The 26,032-nt window shown below is 33.0% G+C and overlaps 1 protein-coding gene across 1 annotated transcript in view; it reads right to left on the bottom strand.

The window, feature by feature from the left end:
* The window catches only part of LOC140432562 (phospholipid phosphatase homolog 1.2 homolog), a 114,677-nt gene that overhangs the window by 57,312 nt on the left and 31,333 nt on the right, over positions 1–26,032 (bottom strand). The window lies entirely within an intron of this gene.

Genomic DNA, 26,032 nt, shown 5'->3' with positions numbered 1-26,032 from the left:
CGATAAATACGACAATGACTGATAAACTGGGGACGATCCAGTGTTTTATTTGCATATAGGTTATTGCTAGCACAAATATGTTTTTCCGAATGGGACACTGATTTGTCTACTTTGTATAACCATTAGTTAAGGCCTAAAATAATAATAACAGAAATATGCAGTTATTTTAAACAATTGTAAATGATTTCACAGAATTAAACCTTTTCTCTTTCCCTCATAGTCTTAATCGTTTCCTTTTTATGTAAGTTTTTTTCTTATATTTCTAGGTTTACGTCGATCTATACATACAGTGTGTCCGTAAAGTTTTTATTCATAGAATTATTATTTTAAATTTACAAATTAATACTTTGTCATATTTTTCATAATATTCCAGGCGTTCTCGATGGGATTGAGGTTAGGCGAGTTACCCGAACATTCCAATACGTTGATATTAGGATCATTAAAGAACTTGGTCACTGTCATGGCGCTGTAGGAACGGATACCATATGCATAAAGAGGTCACATTGGTGAATTTTCCAAAAGTTTAATAAATGTTCTAGAACAGTCACAGATTAGCTTGCCCACATTGGAACATTCCCAGGCAACAAATACAGCCCTACCCTTCCTTTATTTTCACTAAACGCACCACATACCTACCCTTATACTTTCAGGATGTTTGCCGGTTTTAACTGTGAACTTGGGATTGTACCTTGACGTGGTGAGTGGACGACGAACAAATTTGGAGCTTCCTGGTACCAACCTGAACGTACTTTCGTCACTGAACATGACTGTTTTGCACTGTTCAGTTGTCCAGTGCTGATACTTTATTCATTACTTTTGTAAGCAAAGGTGTCTTTATAGGTGTCGATTTGGCAATGCTAGATTTTTCTGTAGCTGGTGGCGAATCGTTCTTGTTGTAACGGTCTAAAGGAGATCAGAATTATTTATCAAAAATATTTATTTTTGAGTTCCGTGGCAGTTATGGAAGGGTACATTACAGCATGCCTGATAATGGTATCTGTTAGAGGTTTTTCTAGGAGCTCCAGAACCAAGTTTTGTCAAAGACGCAGCCGACCATTTCAATTGACAAATTACCTCTCTTGAAACACCAATATCACGTGCTATGGTAATTACAGAGTCCTCTTTCTCAAATAACGTTAAAGCACGAACTTTCTCATCATTTCTGAGGTTCTTTTAACCCCTTTTTTTACTTGAATTTAGAATTTAATATCTCAAACTTGATATCTAAAAGTTTAACCTTGACTACTCGCAGAAAGCCAACTATATGTACAGTACAAACGCCGCAAAACAAACTAAAGAAACTAAGCGTTTAGTAAACGACGGACAGCTGCCGTCGCGAGTACGTTATTTCCTCTCTCTTCAAAAGCTAAACAAACTCAGGCTTCGAATTTAATGATTTATTTGGCAATGTAAAGATTTTTTTTGCCGGCACTATACATATATAGAAGTTCAGAGTTAAGTTCAGATGGGAAACAAATGATTGAAAAATCTCTTTTTGATATTGTGATCAAGTAGTAAGAAAATGAACAGAGGAGTATGAAAAACGGGTACTTACCTACTGTAAATTTAAGCAACACTTTAATATCTTAAAATTGTAAACAAACAAAAGCCTAATTAATTGGTCAGGTTTTTCACTTATTGCTATTTCAAAAGAAATTAATCTATAAATACTTAGTACAAACTAATTTATCTAGTGAATTGAGCTGAGTGATAGCAAATGCCAGAAAAAGATGAAAATCAATTGAAGGGCCACGGGAAAGAACGATCAGACTCCATTTTTGGTCGGAATTTAGATATTGGCGCCATATTTTAGCTTATCTTGGAAAGAACCCAAGCATGGTTTCATTTGTACAATAACGATCACCGTACAGAAGATATTAAAGGGGAAAGATATAAGCCAACGGAAAAGAACGATCACGTTACTCGCGCTGACGGCTAATAACGATCAGATTCCGACGACCTTGTAACTAAACGTAGATTGTCGTTTGCATCTTAGCGTCAGTTTTATTCTGTTATCGCTAAGAGAGCTGCTGCCGTTTTATAGTTTTTATTAGTTTGTTTTTGCGAAAATTCATAATGTCAAGTGATCTTAGTGATAGTGATATATCTAATGAAAATAATCAGCCAGGAGATGTCAAAAAGCGGAGAAAAACCGGCAAAATGAGTGATGTAATGAAAAAATTACGTGTCACCACTCACGAGGTCGGGGAAGACTGTAAGTGTATTCGTTACAACTGTTTTCAAGTCATCCCTTTGAATGAAAGACAACGATTAATTTCTCATTTTAATGAGTTAGGGGACTACAATGTTCAAAACAAATATTTAACAGGTCTTGTCACGGTTATACCTGTTGGTAGACGGAGAAGCCAAAACCCTGAAGCTGAAGCAAATTTTAATCAATCTTCCTATAGCTATAGAGTTCGGGTAAATGTGAGTGGCTCGTTACAAGATACTGTTGTTTGCTATAAAGCGTTTTTATCTTTACACGGCAGCACTAATCGCCGTGTTCAAACCATAAAGAAAAATTTACTTGAATTTGGTGATGCTAAAGAAGATGAACGAGGCGGTCATAAAAACAGACATAATAAGTTGACCGATGAAACAAGAACAATGGTAATGAGCTTTATACAGTCCCTGAAAGGTAGGAAATCTCATTATTCTTTGCATGATACTAGTAAAATATATTTACCTGCAGAACTTAATACAGCCAAACTTCATCGAGTGTTTAATGAATCACACAATAATAATAAAATAGGCTACACTACATTTCGTGAGATATTTGTGGGTGATTTCAACATATCATTCGGCTACCCACGTAAAGATACATGTACGACATACATACTCTTGCGACACTTTCAAAGCTAACATTGCCATTACGACGGATAAAATTGCTAACTGCACTGATGCAGAAAACAAAACATCATTGACAACAACACTGCAGACACTAATGCGTAAAAAGACAATCCATTTACGGAAAAGCGAAAAGTTTTACACCATGAAAAGAATATATAGAAAAAAATCACAAAAAAACGAAACAATGGAAGCCATAACGATGGATTACCAAAAAAACCTCCCCACTCCCAACATATCAACATCTGATGTTTACTATCGCCGACAACTCAACTTCATATCATTTAATATTCATGTACTGTCAGATGCAACTTCAGTGTTTTATACGTACGACGAAAGTGTTGCCCGAAAGGGTGCCGATGATGTTTGTTCGATGTTGGAACATTTTATTTTGCATATTTTGGACTCAAACATACGCCATCTAATAATTTTTTATGATTCGTGCGGCGGACAAAACAAAAATTTTACCGTAATTCGCTTTCTCCACGATGTAGTGCACAAGCTTAATCGATTCGACCTAGTGAAAGTAATATTTCCTATTCGTGGACATTCTTACCTAGAATGTGATAAGGACATGAGTTTGGTGAATTCCAAATCGTATACGGAAATACCGGACGACTGGAGAGATGTATTAAAGAATAGTCGCATTAAACCATCACCATTCAAGGTAATAAACTGTGCAGATGAAGTTAACTTTCAGACATGGACCGAGTATTTGTCCCATCTTTATGTGCCAAAATGTCCTACGGCGACTAGGCCTATCAGGATTTTAAAAATAGAAAAAAACCACCCACGGTTTGTGTTACACTAAGACCACTATTTTGGCCTATATCTTACAGCCGTGTTAGTTCCCTCAAAAAATCAGGCACGTAAGAGAAAATTGATACCTGTTCCACTAAAGAAGCTATATAGTGATCCTGACAAACTCTGAAGCGCATTCCTTTTACCAAGGACTAGTTTCCGATGCCGCGCCGGTACGAATGAAGGTAGTGATGTGGAATTTGACGACGATCCACCAATCGACATTTAACGCGCAAAATAGTCCAGTTCGTTAATTAAAAATTTGAAGATTTCAAGTACATATATAATTAGCAAACTATTTTTTTTTTTTCATATTTGTATTAAAAAGTCATATAGTAATAAACTGATAACTAAACATTTTGTATTTAATTTTTCTGAACCAAAATAAACGACTTGAAACTTTAAAATTCGATTTGTACAAAATGAACAAAATGTGAGTCTGATCGTTCTTTCCCGTGGTCCTTCAATTAAGAGCAGAAACTTTTCTAAGATCAGCTTGACGTATATTCTAAATGCAAAATCTATTTCATGGGAAGCGCCAAGAAATGATGAGGTGGAAAAAATGGGGAATGAGATCATTCAGTTCCTAAATTAGGTTGTACTGATCAACGGTAAGGTGACCTTCGTCAGAGAAGAAAGTCAGACGTCACAATGGCAACAATACCGATAGTAGAAAGGTGGCAAAATGGGACGTCCTGGATGGAGAAATATTCACTCATCACAAGTACATTTTGTTTAAAATTAGAGAAAACGTAACAAAACCACGGGAGAGAGACAGATCCAAATATCTTGATAAGAGCAGATTCAAAGAGAAAATACAACGGATGAGAAGAAACTTCGAAAAGAGATACGAGAAAGGAGAGCAAAGAGTCGACCCTACTGGTGGACGGAGTGGATTGAAGAAATAAGAAAAAACTACATCGAGCTAAGAAGAAAAGTTACGACAGACAGGGGGAGGCATCGCGCGAATGAAGAGAAGGTAGAAAGACTAAAACTTTGCGAAAATCTTGAAAGGGATATCTGAGGAGACGCCTACCGAATAGTTGTCAAGAGAAGTTGTCACTTCTTTAAAATCGAGCAGAGTCGAAGGGAAGAACTGGTCAAGGCTCTTTTTCCACAGAGAGAGGAAGTAAGCTTTACGCCACTCCAAGTGGAAATACTCGTGACTGAATTTACGAGGGAAGAAGCGACAGAAGCTGGCAAAACGCTAAAAGCAGGAAAAGCGCCTGGACCTGATGAGGTAGCACCCGAGATAAACCGGGAATGGAATTAGAGGGACCTGGGGCATACAGACTTATATGCCTGTCAAATACCTTAGCAAAGTCTTTGAGATTTTTGTGAAGACAAAGCTAGGGAGATAATAGAGAAAGGTGGCATATTCGACCGCCAGTATGAGCAAAGGAAAATCGAAAAAGCGACAGGATCATATGTAGGAGCAGGTAGATAGCAGCTTTCTTTCTCATGCGACAGTCAACTGCGCACAAGTAGGACAAGATGGTTTTAGTTGGTAGGCAGGATAACAGAAAGGCATCTGTTTGCAAGACCTCTTTCTTCTAAGGGGAAATGGGCTTGGATGTACTCCTCTACACTGAATCCAACATACGCCAGCAATCCCTAGGGGTGAGTTAACCTGGTACGGTTTTTAGAAATGTCCACCCTCAGAAAAGAAAAAAAAGGTAGTAATGAGGACAACACCTGGAGCCAGTAACTCAAATCGTCAGAAAAGAAGTTAATACTGGAGAGGAATATGCAGCAAAGGTAAGAGAGAGAGACAGAGAGAGAAAAAAAGACGGGATATTCATGTGATGCACCGGTCTGAAGAGGACCTACCGCATGAGTAGTCCGGTTGAAGGGGAGGATATTAGTTGGTAAGGAGGGAGCTATGGTTGCATGGGAAGACTGCGTGCGGATGGAGCCTTTCACCCTGAATTCAACACATGACAGAGCATCCTTAACGGGATATAGCCCGGTACGGTCTTTAGAAGATTTACCACCTCCTTCCCATATAAAAAAGCTTGATGTGTATATAAAAAGAAAGTATTATATTTTTAGTTGTTAAGTTTTGTACTTTTGGCCGGGTGATGTGGTGCATACAATAGACATAAAAACGGTAGCCTGGTCTTTATAAAACAAATTGTGGAAAAAGTCTCTTTTATTTATCCTAGTGGAAAACAGATTCACGAAAATGGAAAATCTAGTAAGTATTAATGTTTTAATTTAAATAACATATTGTTTTGATTTGTGTTCTCTATTCCTTAATTTTACAACATATTATTCACACAGAATTGACCTGCGACCGTCGTACGGTAAATGACTTGATTTGCATCACCTCGATTTATTATGTCCACGATATTTCCCGAAAACACGTCTGTTTATATTGTGTAAATATGTACATAACTGTACATTGTGTACTTTCTGATGCTTTTAACTAAAATAATAATATATTTATAGCATTTATTGATGTTTTTTTTATTGAGCTTTTTTTTAAATACCATGTTGATCTTTGAATTGTGCCGGTCAATGATATTTTGCCGTACCCTAAAGATTACTGGCTGAAGTGGTACCTGTTAATTTAGTTTAGTCTTAGTACCTTTATGAAGAATAGTAGCTTTGAATTATCAAGTAATCCTAACTAGTCACGGTGTGACAGTATTAGTTAATAAAATATCTACTAGACCAGGGGAAGGTTTTTTCCAATCTCAGAAAGAGTAATGGTATTAAAGTTAATATAATTTCAAGCCAAACTATAAACCTAATTAAGTGTATGCTCCACTGGCAATTGCCTACGAAGAAAAACTGGAACTATTTTCCCGGGATATTATCGCAGAGGCACTGAAAATAGCGAAAACTAGAGAAATCACGATAGTCACAGGTGATCTCAATGCCAAGATTCGAAGAGGCAAAGTGGAAATTGTATAGGAAACTATGGTCTGATAATTCACAATGAGAGAGAAGACCGTCTATTACAATTTTGCCAACACATTTTTCAAGTTACTAAACAGACGACTGTCTACATGGCGATCGCCATGTATACATGATCGATATATATATATATATATATATATATATATATATATATATATATATATATATATATATATCTACGGCATAAAGTGGACTCCGCCCATGTTAAAATTCAGGTTCAAGTGAGCTCCATGGTCAACTGGCCACCGATATACGGAGCTCACTTGACCATTCCATAATATTGGCTCTGTCGATTCGTCAACATGTATAGTTTCATAATTTTTAAAAATTTTGTGGAGCCCCTAATTACCCCTGTATCATGAAAGTATATAGCTTAGTTCACGTGTATATATTATAGGGGTCGTTCAGATCTTTTTCCGTGTATATTGGAACCATAAGTATATCGGTTTAAGTAAGCTCTGATAGTTTGGCAACTATGGGATTAAGCCGTTTATTTCCAGCGGATATTCTAAACGGTTCATATGGACTCCTTACTTTTGTTATCATTCATACGCATTACAGTATGTAACAGATATGTGTACTACCAAATACCTGTTTTTAGTAGGTACGTGCTTTTCTAAAAATAGATTTATAGATACAAAAGGATTTCATTACCAAGTTGGATGTGTTTTTTCATATGCGAAAATTATCTAATGTATTTTGTTAACGTGAGTATGTCTTTATACGTTTTATTTAAGAATCCGGTTAATAAGAACTTCTTTTATTTCATCCATTGTTTCATGATATCTTATATACAGCTTTTTATTATTTTATTTCTTTTATTTTATTATTTTATTTTTTTATCTGTGTACTACATATAAATCTGGATAGAAGGTTATCTCAAAATAAATATTTAAGTGCTAAAATAAATATTTTTTGTTAAAATGGGTAGTAGTGCACAAAAAAGGGAAGACTGATTAATTTATCTAACACGAATTATACAACTTCACCAATAGTACATATTTCTGAATGTTTTATCTCCTATTTAGGGGTAATATGTAATCAATATAAGTGGAGTTAGTGTCAAATTTGCAATGATCTTTATAAGTAATAGCTTACTGATTGTACTTTATATGTTCAGTTCACATAAATAAACCTTGTCCCTTCAGAAAAGAGCGATTAGAATGGTAAAGTTTACTAAGAAAGTGTAATAAGTCTTATACCACCCCACATGCACACAAGTTAACCGGTGTTTGCAGGCCAGAGTCCTCCTGGCAGATTTAAGAAAGCTAACTACCATAAGGAAGTTCCTTTCGAGGGATCAGATGGCGAGGAGCAGCTTATTTTTGTTTGTATATCTTGCAGATTTGTTGATATAGCCATTTTTTTCTTGATTTTAGTCATAAAATGGGCTGATATTCGTGGAGTGGATGTTACGAATCTGGACTTTGTTTCTTTTGCTCTCTAGCTAATTATCTTCGGATATTAGGTGGATTGATAGCTACGATATTATAGAGCTTATGTATGGATGTGAGTCTTAATATTTGCTGAATTTGGCTGACTAATTTATAACTAAATCTACGTGTTAAGTATGTGTTGGTGTCACTTATACTATCAAGGTATATTAGGCAGCAGAAGCATAGAGTTCAAGCGTCTACGTTTTAAGGGTGGAAGGATGTGCTTCACATTTTTAGCTGACAAGTTTGCAGAGAATATTATTTTCTGGTTCTAGTTTGGCATTTGATTTTAAAAAAAGTACTGTGAATGACAAAGTGTGATAGAAACTATCTTCAAGCTATTTATAGCAAGTCCAGAGTTTAAGGATTTCATGACACTATTGGTTCAGGTATATATTCAGATTTGTGAAAGTGTCTCTGTTAGGGACATTGAAGGAGCACACCTGCCTTTTTTCGGGGTTTGGCTTAAAATTGAGTTATAATCTATTTTTAGGTATGATTTAGATTTTTCTCCACTTTACCAACAAAAGTTTTTGGCTGTGCAACAATAGATAATGTATCGTCTACATAATAAAAGTCCTAGTATTTACTGGTATGAGTTGTGTAAATGTTATACAGAGTAGGTGCCATTACAGGACCCCAAAGAGACAGTTATTCTACGTTCTCCATCTGCTATTCTTACCATTGAGTGATACGAAAAATTTTCTGTTGTGTAGGCATACGCGGATAATACAAGTGAGTTTATTACCTCAGGGGATATTACATAGATTTTGGAGAAATACCCTATAATTTAAGGTGTCGTAAGCGGCATTAAGATTAACAAATACCACTCCTCATACCTGATATTTTTCGTACTTCTCTTTGCTGTGTTGGGCAAGATTTAGTATTTGTGACGTATATGATTTAACCTGTCATATATAGCCACTTTTTTTTTAATTTGAGTTTTTCTTCTATTATCGATTTATATTAAGGATCATGTGCAGAAGTATTTTGTATAGCTGACAAAATAAATAGATATATTGGCCGATAGCTTTTGTGGTCGTCGGAGTTTTTGCCAGGTTTAAGCAAGGCAACAACTTTGTCTTTGCTTTGCTTGTCTAAAGACTTTGGATATTAGCCATTGTTGTATTTTTGGTTCAAATTTTAGAGTTAGTTTTGTGCTCATATCCTCAGCCAGGAGCCGTAATATTGTTCATTATATACGTGGATAGCGGATCCAAGCTCAACATCGTTGTAAGGTTCTTTCAGCTGACTGGTTTTGTTTTCTTTCATTATAAGTTTTTCTTTGCTTCTTTGCCTGCATTTAATATGTAATTTTCAGCGATCAGCTTAATACCAAATACCATAGGATTGGCCATCTATGTGCTTCCTGCATTTTGTTAAGTGCATATGTAAAGTGGAGTGTCTTTATCTCTAGATATACTCTTAATATTTATACACATAATTAGAATAGTTATAGACCAAAAATATCCTGGCTTAAAAACCTAAGGGAATGGTTTGAAAGCAGTAGTGCAGAACTTTTTAGAGCGGCAGTCAACAGAGTCCGTATAGCCATGGTGATTTCCAACCTTCGATAGAAGATGGAACTTAAAGAAGAAGGTGGAAAATAGCATAAACTATCTACGTAATAAATCCCATTAACCTGTTAGTAATGGATAACCAGATATATTTAAAAAGATTAAGTGCCTTTCTTTTTATTTTGGATTTTGAATTTTGCATAACTAGAGCAAGCGACTAATTTTTGTGTATTAGTTTTGCATCAGTAGACCAAGCGCCTCTTGCGAGCGTTTTAATGATTGTAAATCGAATATTTGGCAACATATTATGTACATAAACGTTGTTAACAATGGTAACGTTGGCAACTTGTTGAGGCGTTTAGATTAAGAAGTAGTGGCAGTTATTGCTTAAATTTTTCTATAATAGTCACATTACAGAAGAGCTAACACAGAAAGAGAATACCTAACAAAAGACATAACACTAAGTAAAATGTATGAATTATATATTAAAGAAGCAGATAATGACCTTGTTAAATTTTCGTTTTACAAAAAAATGTTTTTAACACGATTTAATCTTCAAAGAAAAAAGTTGAAAAAAGTTACTTGTAGTAGATGTGATTGTTTCGAATTAGAAATTAAAAATTGCGCAGATAACGAACAATTAAACAAGTTAAAAAAAGAAAAAATGTGCAATTAGAAGAAGCTGAAAATGCACAATCTAGAAGAAAACTATACATGAAGATAAGCAACTATCAACCAGAAGTGGAAACCTTTTGATTTGATTTAAAGTAAAACTCTTCCCCTTCCGAGAATTCTAATAAATATTGTATATTATAAGCGTCAATTATGTATTTACAATCTTGGTATCCATAGCGCCAAGGATAACAAAGGTCATTGTTATATTTGGATAGAAGGTGAAGCTGGTCGGGGAGCCCAGGACGTAGGCATTTGTCTTAAGAAACATATTGAAGAAAATGTTACTTCTGCAAGACATGTAATTTTTTGGTCAGACTCTTGTGGCGGCCAAAACCGCAACATCAAAATAGTTTTGATTCTGAAAACGATTTTGGAAACTCATCCTACCATTGAAAAAATTACATTACGCTATTTCCTTCCTAGTCATAGCTTTTACCCAATGGTAGTGATTTTGGAGATTTTGAAAATGCCCTAAAATTTCAACAACGTTTATATATCGTTGATGATTAAATAAACGTGATGAAAAAATCCCGTAAAAAGAAACCACTAGTAGTTCACAGAATGAAAAAAAAAGAATTCGTTGGAACAAAGAAGTTCACAAACTTACAAACCGTAAGTCAGACATAGAAAAGAGTAAGGCTGGTTTAAAACAAGAGAAATTTAAATAAGAAAGGATATACCACTCATTATTTTTATGAAAACTTAACACTAGTGAAGTTGAAGTAAATCTTTACAAGGATTTTTAAAAAGGACGGCCTGTTGCAATGCAATCCGTAAGTAACCACTTGATTCCTCTTTGGCCCACAGGCAAGCCACTTTTTGTGCCTAAGCTTAACGACAATCTTTAACGCACCTAATACCAAATGATGCAAAACCTTTGTATTGCTCTCTTTTCAGAAACAATACAATAGAAGACGACATTAAAAGATTTTATATTTTTGATTAATTTCTTAAGTAATATAAAATATTCAAAAACAACGACTATTTTTGTCATACCCAAAAAGAAATAATAGCTTGTGGCCTACCAATAATTCACTAAAAGTGATATTTTAGTTACTCATCACTAGACCAAACGACCTCCATGTCGCTTGGTCTACTGATGTATAACACAATTACACAATGTGGCGAAAATCGTAAGTCGACCAAAAGACTTTTTTTTTTTTGTTTTTCTTTATTATTGGACAAGTTACTATTTCGCACTTATAAGAAACATAAAAAACTGTATTCGAAAACAAAAAATTACGACAATTGTAACATATAGTGAATTTTAATAGAGTGAAAACTTTAAAGTCAAATATCTCAAAATCATATTTTGGCGCTTGGTCAAGTGATGAATTACGCCGTCCATATAAAATTACGAGACAATATTCATATGCTGTGGACAAATCGTCATATTTGCGTTATATTGATATGTATACGACAATCAGCTGTAAAAGTCATTGCCTTTTTTTTGCCGTATCATATTTTAGCATAGTCTTCTGATTTATTTTGTAGTATGTTAACTAAACCGGTTTAGTTTGCGTGAAATGAATCCACAATTCGTCTAATAATATTATGTTTTTAAAACAGTTGTGTTTTTATGCTCATCCGTTCACTTTTTGTAAAGCAGTCTGTGTAAATATTAGGGATTTACTTATATAATCTTTTTGTATATATAATTTGTTTATTGATTTTACTTTTTAGATAAAGTTTCATAATTATAGTCCTCTTGCTTTTATTATCTATGGTAATACATATACATACCCAATTCGAAAGGGAGAAAACCAGCGGTTTCTAGATTAAACATAGACATTCTTCTCTCTATCTCCCTCTATGTTATATAAAGATCATCGTCATCGCATAGTCAAAACGCAGCAAGATTCTATTGCCTTTTCTTCTTTTTGTCTCCTCATTTCTATTGTAAACTAAGCCACGTAAATGACGTTTTAAAAATTTATGTCAATATTTCTGAAGTGCCTTTCCTGGGATAATTTTTTTAAGCCTAGTTCGTTTGATTACAAGTAATTGATTTGATAGCTTCTAACAGAGAAGTATTGATTGTAGGTAGAATAGCAAGTGTTGATAAATATGATGGGTCGGTAGGTAGTCTCATTATTCCTTATTCATTTGGTTATCTTTTCCTATGCGAATCTCATGACCTAGAGTTTTAGATATATTTATTTTCAATCCCCCTTCTAGCGAGGAAAGGTAGAGCTGATATAGAAGTTCTTTGGCCTCATCTATCCTATCAGCTATTAGTACAATATCATCTGCAAACCGTAGATGGCTAAGCTTTTCTCCGTTTATATTTAGGCGCTTGTATATGTGTTTAATTAAACACATTATTAAATAACACTATATTTACTAGTAAAATCATCATGACTTTACAATAAGACAAATTTTCGATTGTTGGTTATGGAAATATCATGTACATACCACCGGGTTCCCTATGTGGATATCCAGCAAAATCCTTATACTCATGATACGGGAAACAAAAAACCAAAGATGAAAATATGCACCAAGAAACACTGAGTTATAAAACAGTCGAATAAAATATAAATTCTCGATTCAAATATTCAAAAAATTTATGAACATCTTACTAAAATAGAAATGAGGCCTATTTAAGATGTAATCCATTAACGGGCCAACGTACAAAGCACTCCTAGCATGTGCTAATGATATAGATCTCATAAGAAACTCTCCCGTCCGCAAAAATCTTCAATAAAGTGAAGAGAGCACGAAAAACGTTTTACTTAAAATCAACGAAATGAAAACCAAATACAAGCGAATCAACAGAAGAGACCAATTTAATAAATCTTGATAAAATATTTAAGTTAACAACTACAATTTCATTAATATGGAACACTTTAAATATTTTAGATAAATAATCACGGTTAATAATAATGCCACTAAAGAAATACAGATCATAATTTAAACTTTTTACCTATTTTAATACATAGATGCGAATCATGGACAATGACTAAAACAGATAAAGAAGAACTACGAATATTTGAAAGGAAAATAATAGGAAAATTGTTTTAACCTCATTATCATATCGCTACAAATCCGTATAGAAGAAGAACACATACTGAATAAAGAAAGCTCTTATAACGATATTGTTTAGGAAAATAAATTGCTTAACGTAGATCGGACACATGCATAGACGCCAAGATGTCAAACTTGTAAAACTGGTATGGAAGGAAGTTAGCACAGAAGAATGCCACTTGGGCGTCTCAGTATGCAATGAAGAGAAAACATCCAATCATATCTCAAAAAATTAACATCGTGAAGGTTCTTCTTTGAACCCCATAACAAATGGCTAATCTTTTACTTGTCATTAAAAATTTAAATTTTAATAAGCCACGTAAATAACGTTTTAAAAATTTATGTCAATATTTCTGAAGTGCCTTTCCTGGGATAACTTTTTTTATTCTGGTTTGTTTAATTACATGTAATTGATTTGATAGTCCCCAACAGATGAGTATTGACTATAGGTAGGATAGCAGGTAGTTGAACAGGCATGTGTTGATAAATATGATGGGTCGGTAGATAGTCTCATGATTCCTAAATCTGACCTCATGTTACCTTCCCCCTTCATTTGTGGAAGTCCTAAGGACATTTTTTCTCTTGGGGCATCCTCCCAATTTAACTTGGCAATGCAGTTATTATAAAGCCTTTGGATATAGCCAGCGCAACTTTAGCATTGAGATTTAGCTTCTTGTACGACGTTGCTGTCTTTATATACGTGTTTGACCTTGGCATTATTTCCGTTCGTTAATGGTTAGTACGCGGACCTTTGTAAGTCGGAAAATACTTCTGATGGCTTTTCTAGCAATCCTGATCTAATTAATACCTGAGTTTCACGTACATTGTTTTGTCAGCGTTCTCGTCACATATCCACACATTAGCACTGGTTTAATCACTGTTTTATATATCCTGATTTAAGAGAGTCGTATTAGACTTCTGAATTTAAAAGTATTATAAGAGTTATGTATACATCAGTTAGCTACCTGAATATTCCCTTTTATTTCTTATGTTACAAAGTTATCTACGATATCTAAAACGTTTCAATTCTTTAAAATTATATGGGTTTATTGTTACGTTATGCCGTTCTCTACGTCATCTCTTTTGTATGTTAAAGAACATTTATATGCTTTATTACTGACTATTAGACCGTTTTTTTTTTAGCTAATATCATTATTTTATAGCATCCCATTATTTAATTTATGGATTAAATCCGGATAGCAAATTGATATTCTTCACTTATGACATTCTGCAATTATTGTTGGATAGCCCAAAATTGACGAAGTAAGTCTAAAACGTTAATCACAAAAAACTTTTATTATCCAATAACTTCGAGTCTTTATCGCGGTTAATTAATTTCTTCCTTTAAAAAAACGTTTTTTGGCTTATTTCAGATACCCCTGAAGATGCTCTAGGGAGCGAAAGTACTTGGGCAAGATTTAATTAATAAAACTGTGCTCGATATCTGCCTTTATTTTATCAAAGTTCATTTATTCGAGCATTCAACCTTGTATCTATTTTTTTTATTGTGTTTAAGATATGATTTAGATTTTTTTCCACTTCAGCAACAAAAGTTTTTGGTTGTGCAACACGAAATGTATTGTCTACGTAATAAAAGTCCTAGTATTTACTGGTACGGGGTGTGTTAATGTTCTATTATCGGTAAAATTATATTAAGGATTATGTGCAGAAGTATTTTATATAGCTGACAAAATAAATATATTGACCGATAGCTTTTGTGGTCGTTGGAGTTTTTGAAGGTTTAAGCAAGGTAACAACTTTGTCTTTGCTTTGCTTGTCTGCAGACTTTGGATATCAGTAATTGTTGTGTTTTTGGTACAAATTTTATAAGCTTTGTGCTCAGATCTTCAGTCAGTAACCGTAATATTGTTCATTATATAGGTAGATAGTGGATCCAAGCTCAACATAGTTGAAAGGTTCCCTCAGCTGACTGGTTTTGTCCTCTCTCATTTAAGTTTTTCTTTACTTATTTGCCAGAAGAGATAGCACTTTTACATTTATTATGTGTTTTTCAGGAATCATATTAATACCAAATTCCCTAGGTTTGGCCCTCTATATGTTTCCTGCACTAGAAATACGTCACATTTGTGCTAAGCACCCTTAATATTTATAGACCTAATTAGAATAGTTGGTCCTAAAAAGGCCGATTTGACAAAAATCATATTGAACGGGTGATTAGCCGATTAATTAATTGTTCATTACCCAGGGTACGTCCGATTGCGGTGGTCTTATTAGTACTTAAATTTTCGTAAAGGCTTCTCTTTTGAACTCCATAATAAATGGCTAATCTTTAACTTTTCATTAAAAATTTAAATTTTACATACTGTTGATGTATGTTTTACATACATACAAGAGGTACCTTGTGGACAACATGTGCTTAATTAGGAACGAATTGAGATACATAATCAGAAGACGACAAAGAAAAATCTATATAATATATAATAATCTATATAAATGTATACCATTTTTAACAATGCATATTTATAGCGCATTTCCAGAGCCAACGTGCTAATTGTATGTAAAATGAAACTTTTTAAGGTTTTTAATGTTTGTATGAAAGATGAAACCGTATGACACATAACCGTGAAATTTATATACCAACCTATAAATCTCTTTTACAAGAATACTGACACCTACACATTATCACAATACTACATATCATAATACTAAGAAATTTGTTATTTTAATCTAAGAATAGGCTTTATAATTTACGAGATTTAATTTAATGTATTTAAAATTTTACAGGATCCGGTATAGATATATTAGATATTCTTTTAGATTTTTTAGATATATTATTTCTTCAACACTGAAGTTAGTCCAATCTCTCATATTTCTCTGCCAGATTTTGTCTTTCTTCCCAAGACTTTTCATCCCTCTACTCTTCCTTGCATGATGACGCATAGAATAGAGTATTTATCGTTTCGAACTGTAGCCCAGATACGATGTCCAGATAGACAATTCGTCTTAACGCTTCTTCGTTTGAGACTTTTGCAGTCCAAGGAATTTTAAGAATACGCCTATATAGCCACATTTCGAATGCCTTTAATTTTTTTACAGATTTGGCTGTCAGGGTCCAAGCTTCTACCCCATATAGCAGTTGCGACCATACATAACATTCGACGATCTCAGTCTAATAACCACACTCAATTTCTTATTTGTAAACATTGACTTTTATCTGTTTAGTTTAGTCCTATCATTTAGCTTTATCTGTTAATGATTTCTATAAGAATTTGTAAATCCTCTATATTTTCTATCATAATTGGGGTTTAGTCTGCAAATTTTATGTTATTAATGATGCTCACTCCATTCCTTACTTCTTTCCCATAGTGTCTCCTAAAATATTAGTTAACAACACACATCTCTGGCTGACTCCTTTTTGAATTTCTGCTTGATTTGTCTCTCTATTTTTCACCCGCATGACCGCTGTTTGATTTTAGTAGATTTTTTAGTAAATTAATATCTTGGTATCTAGGTGTATGTATTTTAATGCATGTAAGGGCTTACCAGGTTGAACTATGTCAAATACTTTTGAAAATCTATATTAGATATGAATACGTTTTCATTATAATCTCTGCATTTTTGTAATAGTACCACCATTGCGCACAATTCCTCTTTTGTTCCCAATCGACTTCTAAATCCAAACTATGTGTTGTCCAATTGTTCGTCACATTTTTTATTGACAGACGATTTAATGTTGTTATTAATCGGATGACATTTGTGACTTTTATTAAATTTTGATAATCGTCGACAAAACAAGTCTTTTAGTGACATATTATTCTTTTAATTTTTACTTCTCATTTAATGTCTATCTTTTGTTAATTCTTTTTAGAGTAAATATATGATGACTGACATTATTCCCACTTGATTCTTTTGTTTCAGTTATTGCTCTAGCCTAATTTGACATTTTCGTTATTCAAATCATCAAATTTTCATGGTTTGTTTATATTTCGTTATAGTAAAATTCATATTTTCCACTAAGCCTAACAAGACAGAGTTGGAGCAGCAATTTATTCGGAAGACATCTCAGTTAGTTTCCAATTGTCGTCAATTACAACCATCTTTTCGGCTGAATTATTTGCAATTCTAAAAGCACTATCGTTAATACAAAACAAAAACCAAGAAATATGTATAATAATCACAGATTCTCTAAATTCATTTTCCTCACTGACTCAATTATACTGTGACAACCCCCTTCTACTTCTTAGTAAAAAAGAACATAAAAACATTTCATGTAACAATAAAACACTGAAAACTTTGTTTTCAAAACTTCCACAAAATTTATTTTAAATTCTTATCACTACAGCTGTTTCGGCTGATTGCCTTTCTCAAGTGCTCGAAACAGCTGTAGTGATAAGAATTTAAAATAAATTTTGTGGAAGTTTTGAAAACAAAGTTTTCAGTGTTTTATTGTTACATAAAATGAATTTCCATCAAGTAACGGTCGAATCCATCAATTATTTAAAAACATTTCAAATAAGAAAATCCAAGTTCATTTTTTATGGGTACTTTCTCATGTCAGAATTGAAGGTAACGAAGTTGTAGATAAACTAGCTAAAAACGCACCAAATAACCTAATGTCCGAAGAAAGTAACATATTGGTACAAAACGATTTAAACTATAAACTTATACTACAAAAAATAATTCAAAAATGGCAACAAACTTGGAACAACACTCCATCAAGGCTATATGAAGTCAACAAACATCCGCATCTTTGGAAACCAAAAATAAAAGACAGAAGACTGCCCTAGAAGAAAATACAGATACTAAAAGAATAATTTCTTATCTTAAAGACTGTCAACTTCTTCATATAATTTAAAACATACATTGTAATACACATACATATTATTATTATTAATTATGAACCAATGTATATACACTATTTGTATCAACTGTAACATTAATCTTAATACGCTAATGCCTCTGCGTGGTAGATGCGTTTAAAAAAAAGGTATTTATATTAGACTATAGATTATATTAGATTTATATTAGATTAGATATTCAGTTTTGTGAAAGCGCCTGTCGTTAGACAAATTGAAGGAGCGCTCCTAAGATTTTTCGGGGTTTGGCTTAAAATTAATTCGTAGTTTATTTTATTATATTTAAGGCAATCATTTAATTTTTTTTCACTTCAGCAACAAAAGTTTTGGTTGTGCAATGTATCGTCTACATGAAAGTCCTAGTATCTACTGTTATCGGTTAATCATTTGTGTAAATGTAATACAGTGTAGGTGCCATTACGCTACCCCAAGCGAGACCATTCATCTGCGTTCTTCATCTTACCATTGAATGATACGAAAAATCTTCTATTCTGTAGATATACGCGGATAAAACAAGTAATGTTTTTATCCAAGGCGATGTCATGCAGCTTTGGAGAAATGTTCTCTTATTTAATATGTCGTAAGTGGCATTTAGATTGACAAATACCACCCCTGATACCCGATATCTTTCGTACTCGTTGTTGCTTTTTGCAAAAACAGGTACGTTATTACGTACGTTAATAAGTATTACGAATAAAAATAAATAAGCAAGAAGAATATAAGTGATCTATATTTAAACTAAGTGACAGAAAAAAGAATATTGTATATACATTTACTTCTAAATTAGAAATTAAATTTTGATATGCCTCACAACGAAAGATACAAAAACATAATTATATAAAGTTGAAAATAATAATAGCTTGTACAAGCGACAAAGCATTTAAAACAATAAGACCGAACATATATTATATGTAATTGTAATAGTTATGTTGCCGAGAATCAAGATACCCTAAGGAACCCAAATATTTCTTCTTTTAGTATCTGCTATAAGTGTATCCATGTGTTTATGTGTATCTAAAATATAGTATATAGGATATTGAATTCCCTACATTTAAAAATCGAAATATTGAAATAAGACTCTAAAAAATTGGAATTTTAAGAATGATTTATAAATTGTTATAATTTAGATTTTACTACTCCATGAAACATATATTTTATACGTCATAAACTGTAGCAATCGAAACATCGGAACGTTCATTTATATAATAAATATTTCAGTGCCAACGCATTTAAAAAATATACTAATAAATAAAAATGAACTCTTGCCTTTTCCAAGTTTATAATAGACACTACTTAAGTTTAAAAATAATTAAAGCAAGTAATATAAATTACCACTCTAAAATATTTAACTGCATTAACCAAGTATTTGTGAAATTTCTCGATGACTAAATTGATTGATATTTAAATAAATTTGAAGTACCAAAATGTACCTGCTGTAAAATTTGAAAGTCTACGACTAATCAAATTATTGGCAGCATCGCAAGAGTTTAGTTGTGTACGCGAAGGTATACATACGGATCCCAAAAGTGTTTTAACCTATTACAGAGTTCACTTAATCCTACGTGTTGCTCGGAGTCTACATAAAGCGCTACGCAGATAATAATATACACGGTGTATATTCTACTGGAGTTAGTATAATACCGTTTTAGAACGGAGCTTACATTAACCGCTAGATGTATATATATATATATATATATATATATACATATATATATATATATATATACATATATATATATATATATATATATATATACATATATATATATATATATATATATATATATATATACATATATATATATATATATATATATATATATATATATATATATATATATATATATATATATATATATATATATATATATATATATATATATATATATATATGATGAAACTTCGGTGAACAAAATTCATGAATACAGTGTGTCCGTAAAGTATGGAATAAATTCGATATTTCCTAAATGAAAAGCCTTTTTAAAAAAATCTTAAACACGTCGATTTTTAAATTTAATGTTCTACATTTTACAATAAAATTTCATTATACAAGGTGATACACATTACAGTGATGACGACACCCTGTATTATAGGACATTTTTAGATCGATAAAATAAGCTGATTTCAAAACAGTATAATACTCGGGTCTAATGGATATAATTTGAAAGATATGCGCTTAGAAAATAAATTATTTATTAACAATAGCAAAAAAGTCTTCTAGTTTTTGGTAAACTGTAATTATTTTTAGTAACGTTCAATGACAATTAAGTATAAGTACAATAATTGTATTAATTATAGTAATATAGTACAATAAATTGTATTATAGTACAATAATTGTATTAATTCGTGAATGTTCTGTATTATTGCTTAGAATTAATTTTAAGTAGAAATGAATTTAAGTGTAAAGCAAAGAATTTAAATACTCTGATGTTTGGGTATGGAGACAAATCGCGAACTAAGATGGAAGTGTGTAATATATTTAATGATAAATATCTAGAAATCCCATCACGCAGTCAACAATAAGTAAGATGGAAAAGAAATTTCGAGAAACTGGTACGGTTGTAAAATGCACGCAAATCAGGTCGTCCCTCTGTAAATTATGTTACAACATTAGATGTTCTACTTGCTTTTGAAGAAGATGCGCACACTTCTGTTTGTTCGTAAGGTTAGTGCGATCTCGATGTTTGCAAAATAACGGTACACAAAGTACGTAAAAGTAAGTAAAATGCACAGTTGTACGGGAATTAAACGAGGATGATCCAGATAAAAGAATACAATTTTGCGAAATAATGATGGATAACAGCCACCGAAACCCTCTCTTGGTTCAAAATATTATTTTTTCTGATGAGGCTAAAATCAAATTAAATGGTGAAGTCAACCGTCAGAATTGTAGATACTGTCTACCCTGATACTGAATACCCGCAAAAGGTAAACGCATGGACTGGCATTGTAAGACATAAAATCATTGGACCCTACTATTTTGAAGGTAATTTAAACGAGCCAACATACCTTCAGTTTTTAAGTGGGTATCTCGTACCTACTTTAGTTAATTTATTCCCCAGTACAATTAATCTTGGAGGTTTTGATAAAAGTTTATGGTTTCAACAGGATGGTGCGACTCCGCATTATGCTTTAGATGTTCGAAGATACCTAAACGAAATTTTTCCGAACAGGTGTATTGGAAAATGTGGACATATTGAACGGCCAGCGAGGTCGCCAGACCTCAATCTGCAAATATTGGAGACTTAAAAACAAGAATTCGTAAAGAAATAAATAATGTTTCTCAAGAAAGCATAAACAAGGTTCTACAAGAATTTGTATTTGTAATTCGAACATTTCAGATTAAGTCATGTACTAATTACTGGATTACTTTCAAGTTATTTATTATAATTTATTTATAATTTATTAATATTATAAATCAATAAAAATTAATTTTCTAAGCGCATATCTTTCAAATTATATCCGTTAGACCCCCAGTATTATACTTTTTTGGAATCAGTTCATTTTTATTAATCTAAAAATGTCCTAAAGTACAGGGTGTTAAATTTAAAAAAAAAAGAGCTCAAGATGTCATCACCGTAATGTGTATCACCTTGTATAATGAAAGTTTATTGTAAAATGTTAGGAAATATCGAATTTATTCCATACTTTACGGACACATTGTATATACGGATGTTATTGAACTTAAATTTATACTCAATTGATTTGCGGATGGATTCACTTTATGACAGCAGATGTATTTTTATAAGCTGAATTTAATGTTTCTATTATAGATGAGATCATAATGTACAGAAGATTTATCACTATAAAACAAAAATTAGATGAATCTCCTAAAGCAACCACGAACAGTTTCTGGAAATACTATTAGTCGACTGCAATCATTATGTATTAGCAAATTTATTTGTAGATATAAATAGATTAGCAGTATCCTTAATAACAATTCATGGCGTAATCAAAAAATTAACTGTGAGATGAAATCAAGAATCTATAAGGCCAGTATAAGATCAATAATGATTTACCCATCAGAAACAAGATCCGACACAGCTAAAACACAGATAATGCTGGAACACGCTGAGGGCGTATACGGAGTGACGAAAACAGAACAACATGTAATGTACGGGATATAAAGGATCAACACATAATAGAAACAATCACATCAGTAGAATGGCGGATACAAAAATCGTTAAAATAGCAAGTGTAAAGGCGCGTACGGACTTGAGCAAATTTATTCCCATTAACGCTGGGCGTGTAAAAATGCTTAAGTCTGTACGTGTGCCCGCATAAAGTTTACCCGCACGAATGCTATCTGTCAGTAGTCGGTTTCTGGACGATATCAAAGAATATTTATCCGTCAATTTGCTCAGTTTGGAATGCACGAATGCTATCTGTCAGTAGTCGGTTTCTGGACGATATCAAAGAATATTTATCCGTCAATTTGCTCAGTTTGGACGGTATTTGTGAATGTAGCGGTTCATTTCTCACCGTGATATTACAAATTTTTCCAAGCTCCGCCGATTTGAAGTTCCGAATTCAATTTTTATTGTCGAAGAAAGATTGGCCCTCCACCATGACAACAGAATGATTACTACTGACGGTGTAACTCCGCAGAAGGTGAAATTTATTATTAATTTTTGATAAAAAAAACGTTTTTTCTAATATTATAAATATCGAATATATTGATAAATTTTATAATTTATCGAATAACGCCGATTTTGTCTCTTAACTGTAATAAATACAAAGCTTTTTAAAAGCTGTCTCGGCTCCTATTAACCGTAGAAACCTTTTTTTTTTTGTTTCAAAGTCTAAATCCATGTATTGATATGTAAGTTGGAAAAATGTTCTAATCGATAATTTTTTTTATAATAGCTCTTGTTAAACTGAATGATAATATACAGCTGAGTTTAACAAAGGCATTCATTTATTGAGCTAAAAAGGTAACACAGTTAAAATTAGGATATAGTAGACTATTCTAAACTTGCTGCAGTGAAAATCGAAGCCATCATTCTGAAAGGGAAAAGGAACAGGCAAAGTGTGAAATTACAATGTGCTTATCTAACACCCAAGAAACACGTAAAGTACCTAGCAGTGACGTTGGACCAGAATGGAAATAGGGGGAGCACGTGCGGGAGATCGCTCGGAAGGCTGGGAAGGGCAAGGTCAATGGAAAGATGTCAAGAAGAATGGAACAACACGGAAGATGCGGCACAGTAGACAAAGATGTTGATCCCGAACATAAGAGATTGGGTGGACTGTGGCCACAGGCGACTGGAGTATTTCCTGACGCAGGTACTCACAGGACACGGGTGGTTAGGGCCTACCTCTATAGGTTCGGAAAGGCTGACACAGATAAATGCCTATACTGTAGACACTCGGACACATACGATGTTAGAGTGCAACAGATGTATAGTAGAAAGGGACAGAATGGAAAGAGAGACAGGTGTGAATTTTGTTACAGTAAGAGAAATGATTGAGAGAATGATTGAAAATAAAGCAGGTTTAACTACTGTACACAACAATATCCGTGCAGTAATCAAGAAAAAAGAAGAGAAAGAAAGACAGCTGAACCAACGGCAAGGGTAAGAGGGAAATATGCTTTAAGTTAAAGGTAGAAAAGTGAGTCAGACTGTATGAATAAAACTGTGTGAGTCAGACTGTGGGGAAGGAGGAAATGCCCATCTGGAAGTGATGCCGTACTAGGAGTGATGAGGGTCTACCAAGCGCTACCTGGAACGAGAGAGGTTGCAGTCTGTGGATGAATGAAGATAGTGCTTTGGAAATAATGCCGGCCTTACAGCGGCCATTCCGCTTTCGGATAGCTGGATGACAGAGGGTCTGGTTTAGCAGGTAGGCGTTCGGCGTAGACTCGGCGACGAGAGGGCATTTTAAAGTACCTCTGGAAATATCGCCGCAACTACGAACAACGAATTCTGAAATTTAGGTCAGTCGGCAGCGCCCTGGTTTGAGATGTTTTGAAGATTCCAGCCCCCCACCCCCCTTTAAAGACAAAAAAAAAACTATTTACACCAACTACATGCTGGCATAATTTTTATTACATTTTTAAACAATTTTTACACAATCTCTGATATACGTGTCATTTTATTTAAGTTTCTACTACCTGTAGCACCTCTTTTACAAACAATAAAAAATTAATTTGGATTGTAAGTACCTGTCTTTACTTTGCAAACATATAAACTAATAAAGACCTTCGCCGACCTGTTTAATGGTTAAAAATTATTTGATAGGTAATTTAGTATGTTAACAATTATTAAAAACAAGAAGTACCCAATATAATTTTGTCCAGACTATAATTACTTAATTAATAATTAAAAAATTACTTTACAGATATTTTATTCAGTACAAAAAATTTATTATTTTAAACCATAAATATAAATATTACATTTGTAAAACATTGATTCCAATTAGTGATATTTATTCTAAATCTGATTCATCAGAACTGAAATTTTCAATATTGCCTTTGGCACATTCACCTTAAATCTTATATACTAAAAGGCTAAGCCCTTTTCTTGTGCGCAATACTCCTCCTAAACGGTGATAGATAGGAGAATAATTTGTTCGAATAATTAAACAGATTGTTGAGTAGATTCCCCCTAAGGTTAAAAATTTAAAAAATTCGAACCGGTTTAAAAATGGCGGCCATAAAATGAATTTTTCCTATAGTAAAGTATAGGAATTCAATATTATACACAATGCAACAACGCATCAATTCTCGAATGCTGGAATGCAAGAACAAGTGTTTCCACCTAAGGAATAACCATAATGACCACTCAAAATTCGGGATCCTCCTGTCTCCGATTTTAATTTATGGGGTCTGTTTTACACTATCTGATGAGTTGGTATTTTTTTATTTTTATGTTTAGTTAGAAAGTATTCTGTTTCCAACAAGTGCAGCGTGTGTGAGGTGTTGTGATTGATATTTAGAGATTTAGACTACGTTTTGAGTTTAATACTTGAAGAATTAAATAATGAGGTAAGCATTACTTTGTTTTTAATTTATTAGTTAGAAATATATTATTAATTTTGTTGGGAATAAGCCACCATTTTACTTTAAATTAGGTTTATTTTAAATAAATAAATAAAAAATAAACTTATTATAAAGTAAAATTGTGGCGTATTCTCAAAAAAGTGGAACAGTAGGCGGTAGTGTAAACTAGCGCGGAGCATCATACTGTTTTCTGTATTTTTTAAATTTAAATAATATTTAAATATAAATTTAGTTAGTTAGTTAGTTAGAGTTCTCAAACCGACTTCTTTTTCTTAAACGTGGCATTTTACAATCTAAAATATGCAAAAAAAAGTTACTTCCGGTTTTACTTCCGTTTTTTTATTTAAGAGGGGCGGAGTCTAACAATCATATTGTTTCCGTTTCCTAATGTAAATCTTCCTGACAATCCTAAAAAACTACTGTATCGATTTTCAACTTAAAAAAATTGGCGTCGATACAGTTTATTTTTAGGATTTTTGGAACATTTACACCAGGCGACGGAAACGATGGATCGTTAGACTCCGCCCCTATTAAATATCAGCAAAACTTACATTAAAACTCGATGTCGAGTTGATCCGCTAGTAATCATCTAAATACCAATCACAGTTTTTAGGCTGAAGTTTTGTACATTCCAACTCAGTTGAATTAAGCCACATAGAACTGACAAAAAAAGTTCTTAAAATTTTTGTTGTAAAGATTTCCAGTATGGTGGTATAGTGTTGGAGTCAAAACTTTTAATTTTTTTTTTTAAATAAACATAATTTTTTGCGTTAAACTCTTGAATTTAAACATTTATTTTTTTATTAAGGAATATTTCGGCTATCACTTAACGTTGTAAAAACGATTTGATACCTTCCATTCCAACAAAATATTTTGAATGTTCTAATTTTTCCTTTAATATTAAATGCTGTTGTGTAATTGCAACCTGTATACGCGTGGAAAGCAGGTAAACTTTGACATAATTTTGAATCCAACTTCAGAGCC

Source organism: Diabrotica undecimpunctata, chromosome 1, assembly GCF_040954645.1.
Source record: "Diabrotica undecimpunctata isolate CICGRU chromosome 1, icDiaUnde3, whole genome shotgun sequence".
Lineage (NCBI taxonomy): Eukaryota > Metazoa > Arthropoda > Insecta > Coleoptera > Chrysomelidae > Diabrotica > Diabrotica undecimpunctata.
This window is presented reverse-complemented; position numbering and strand designations above follow the sequence as displayed.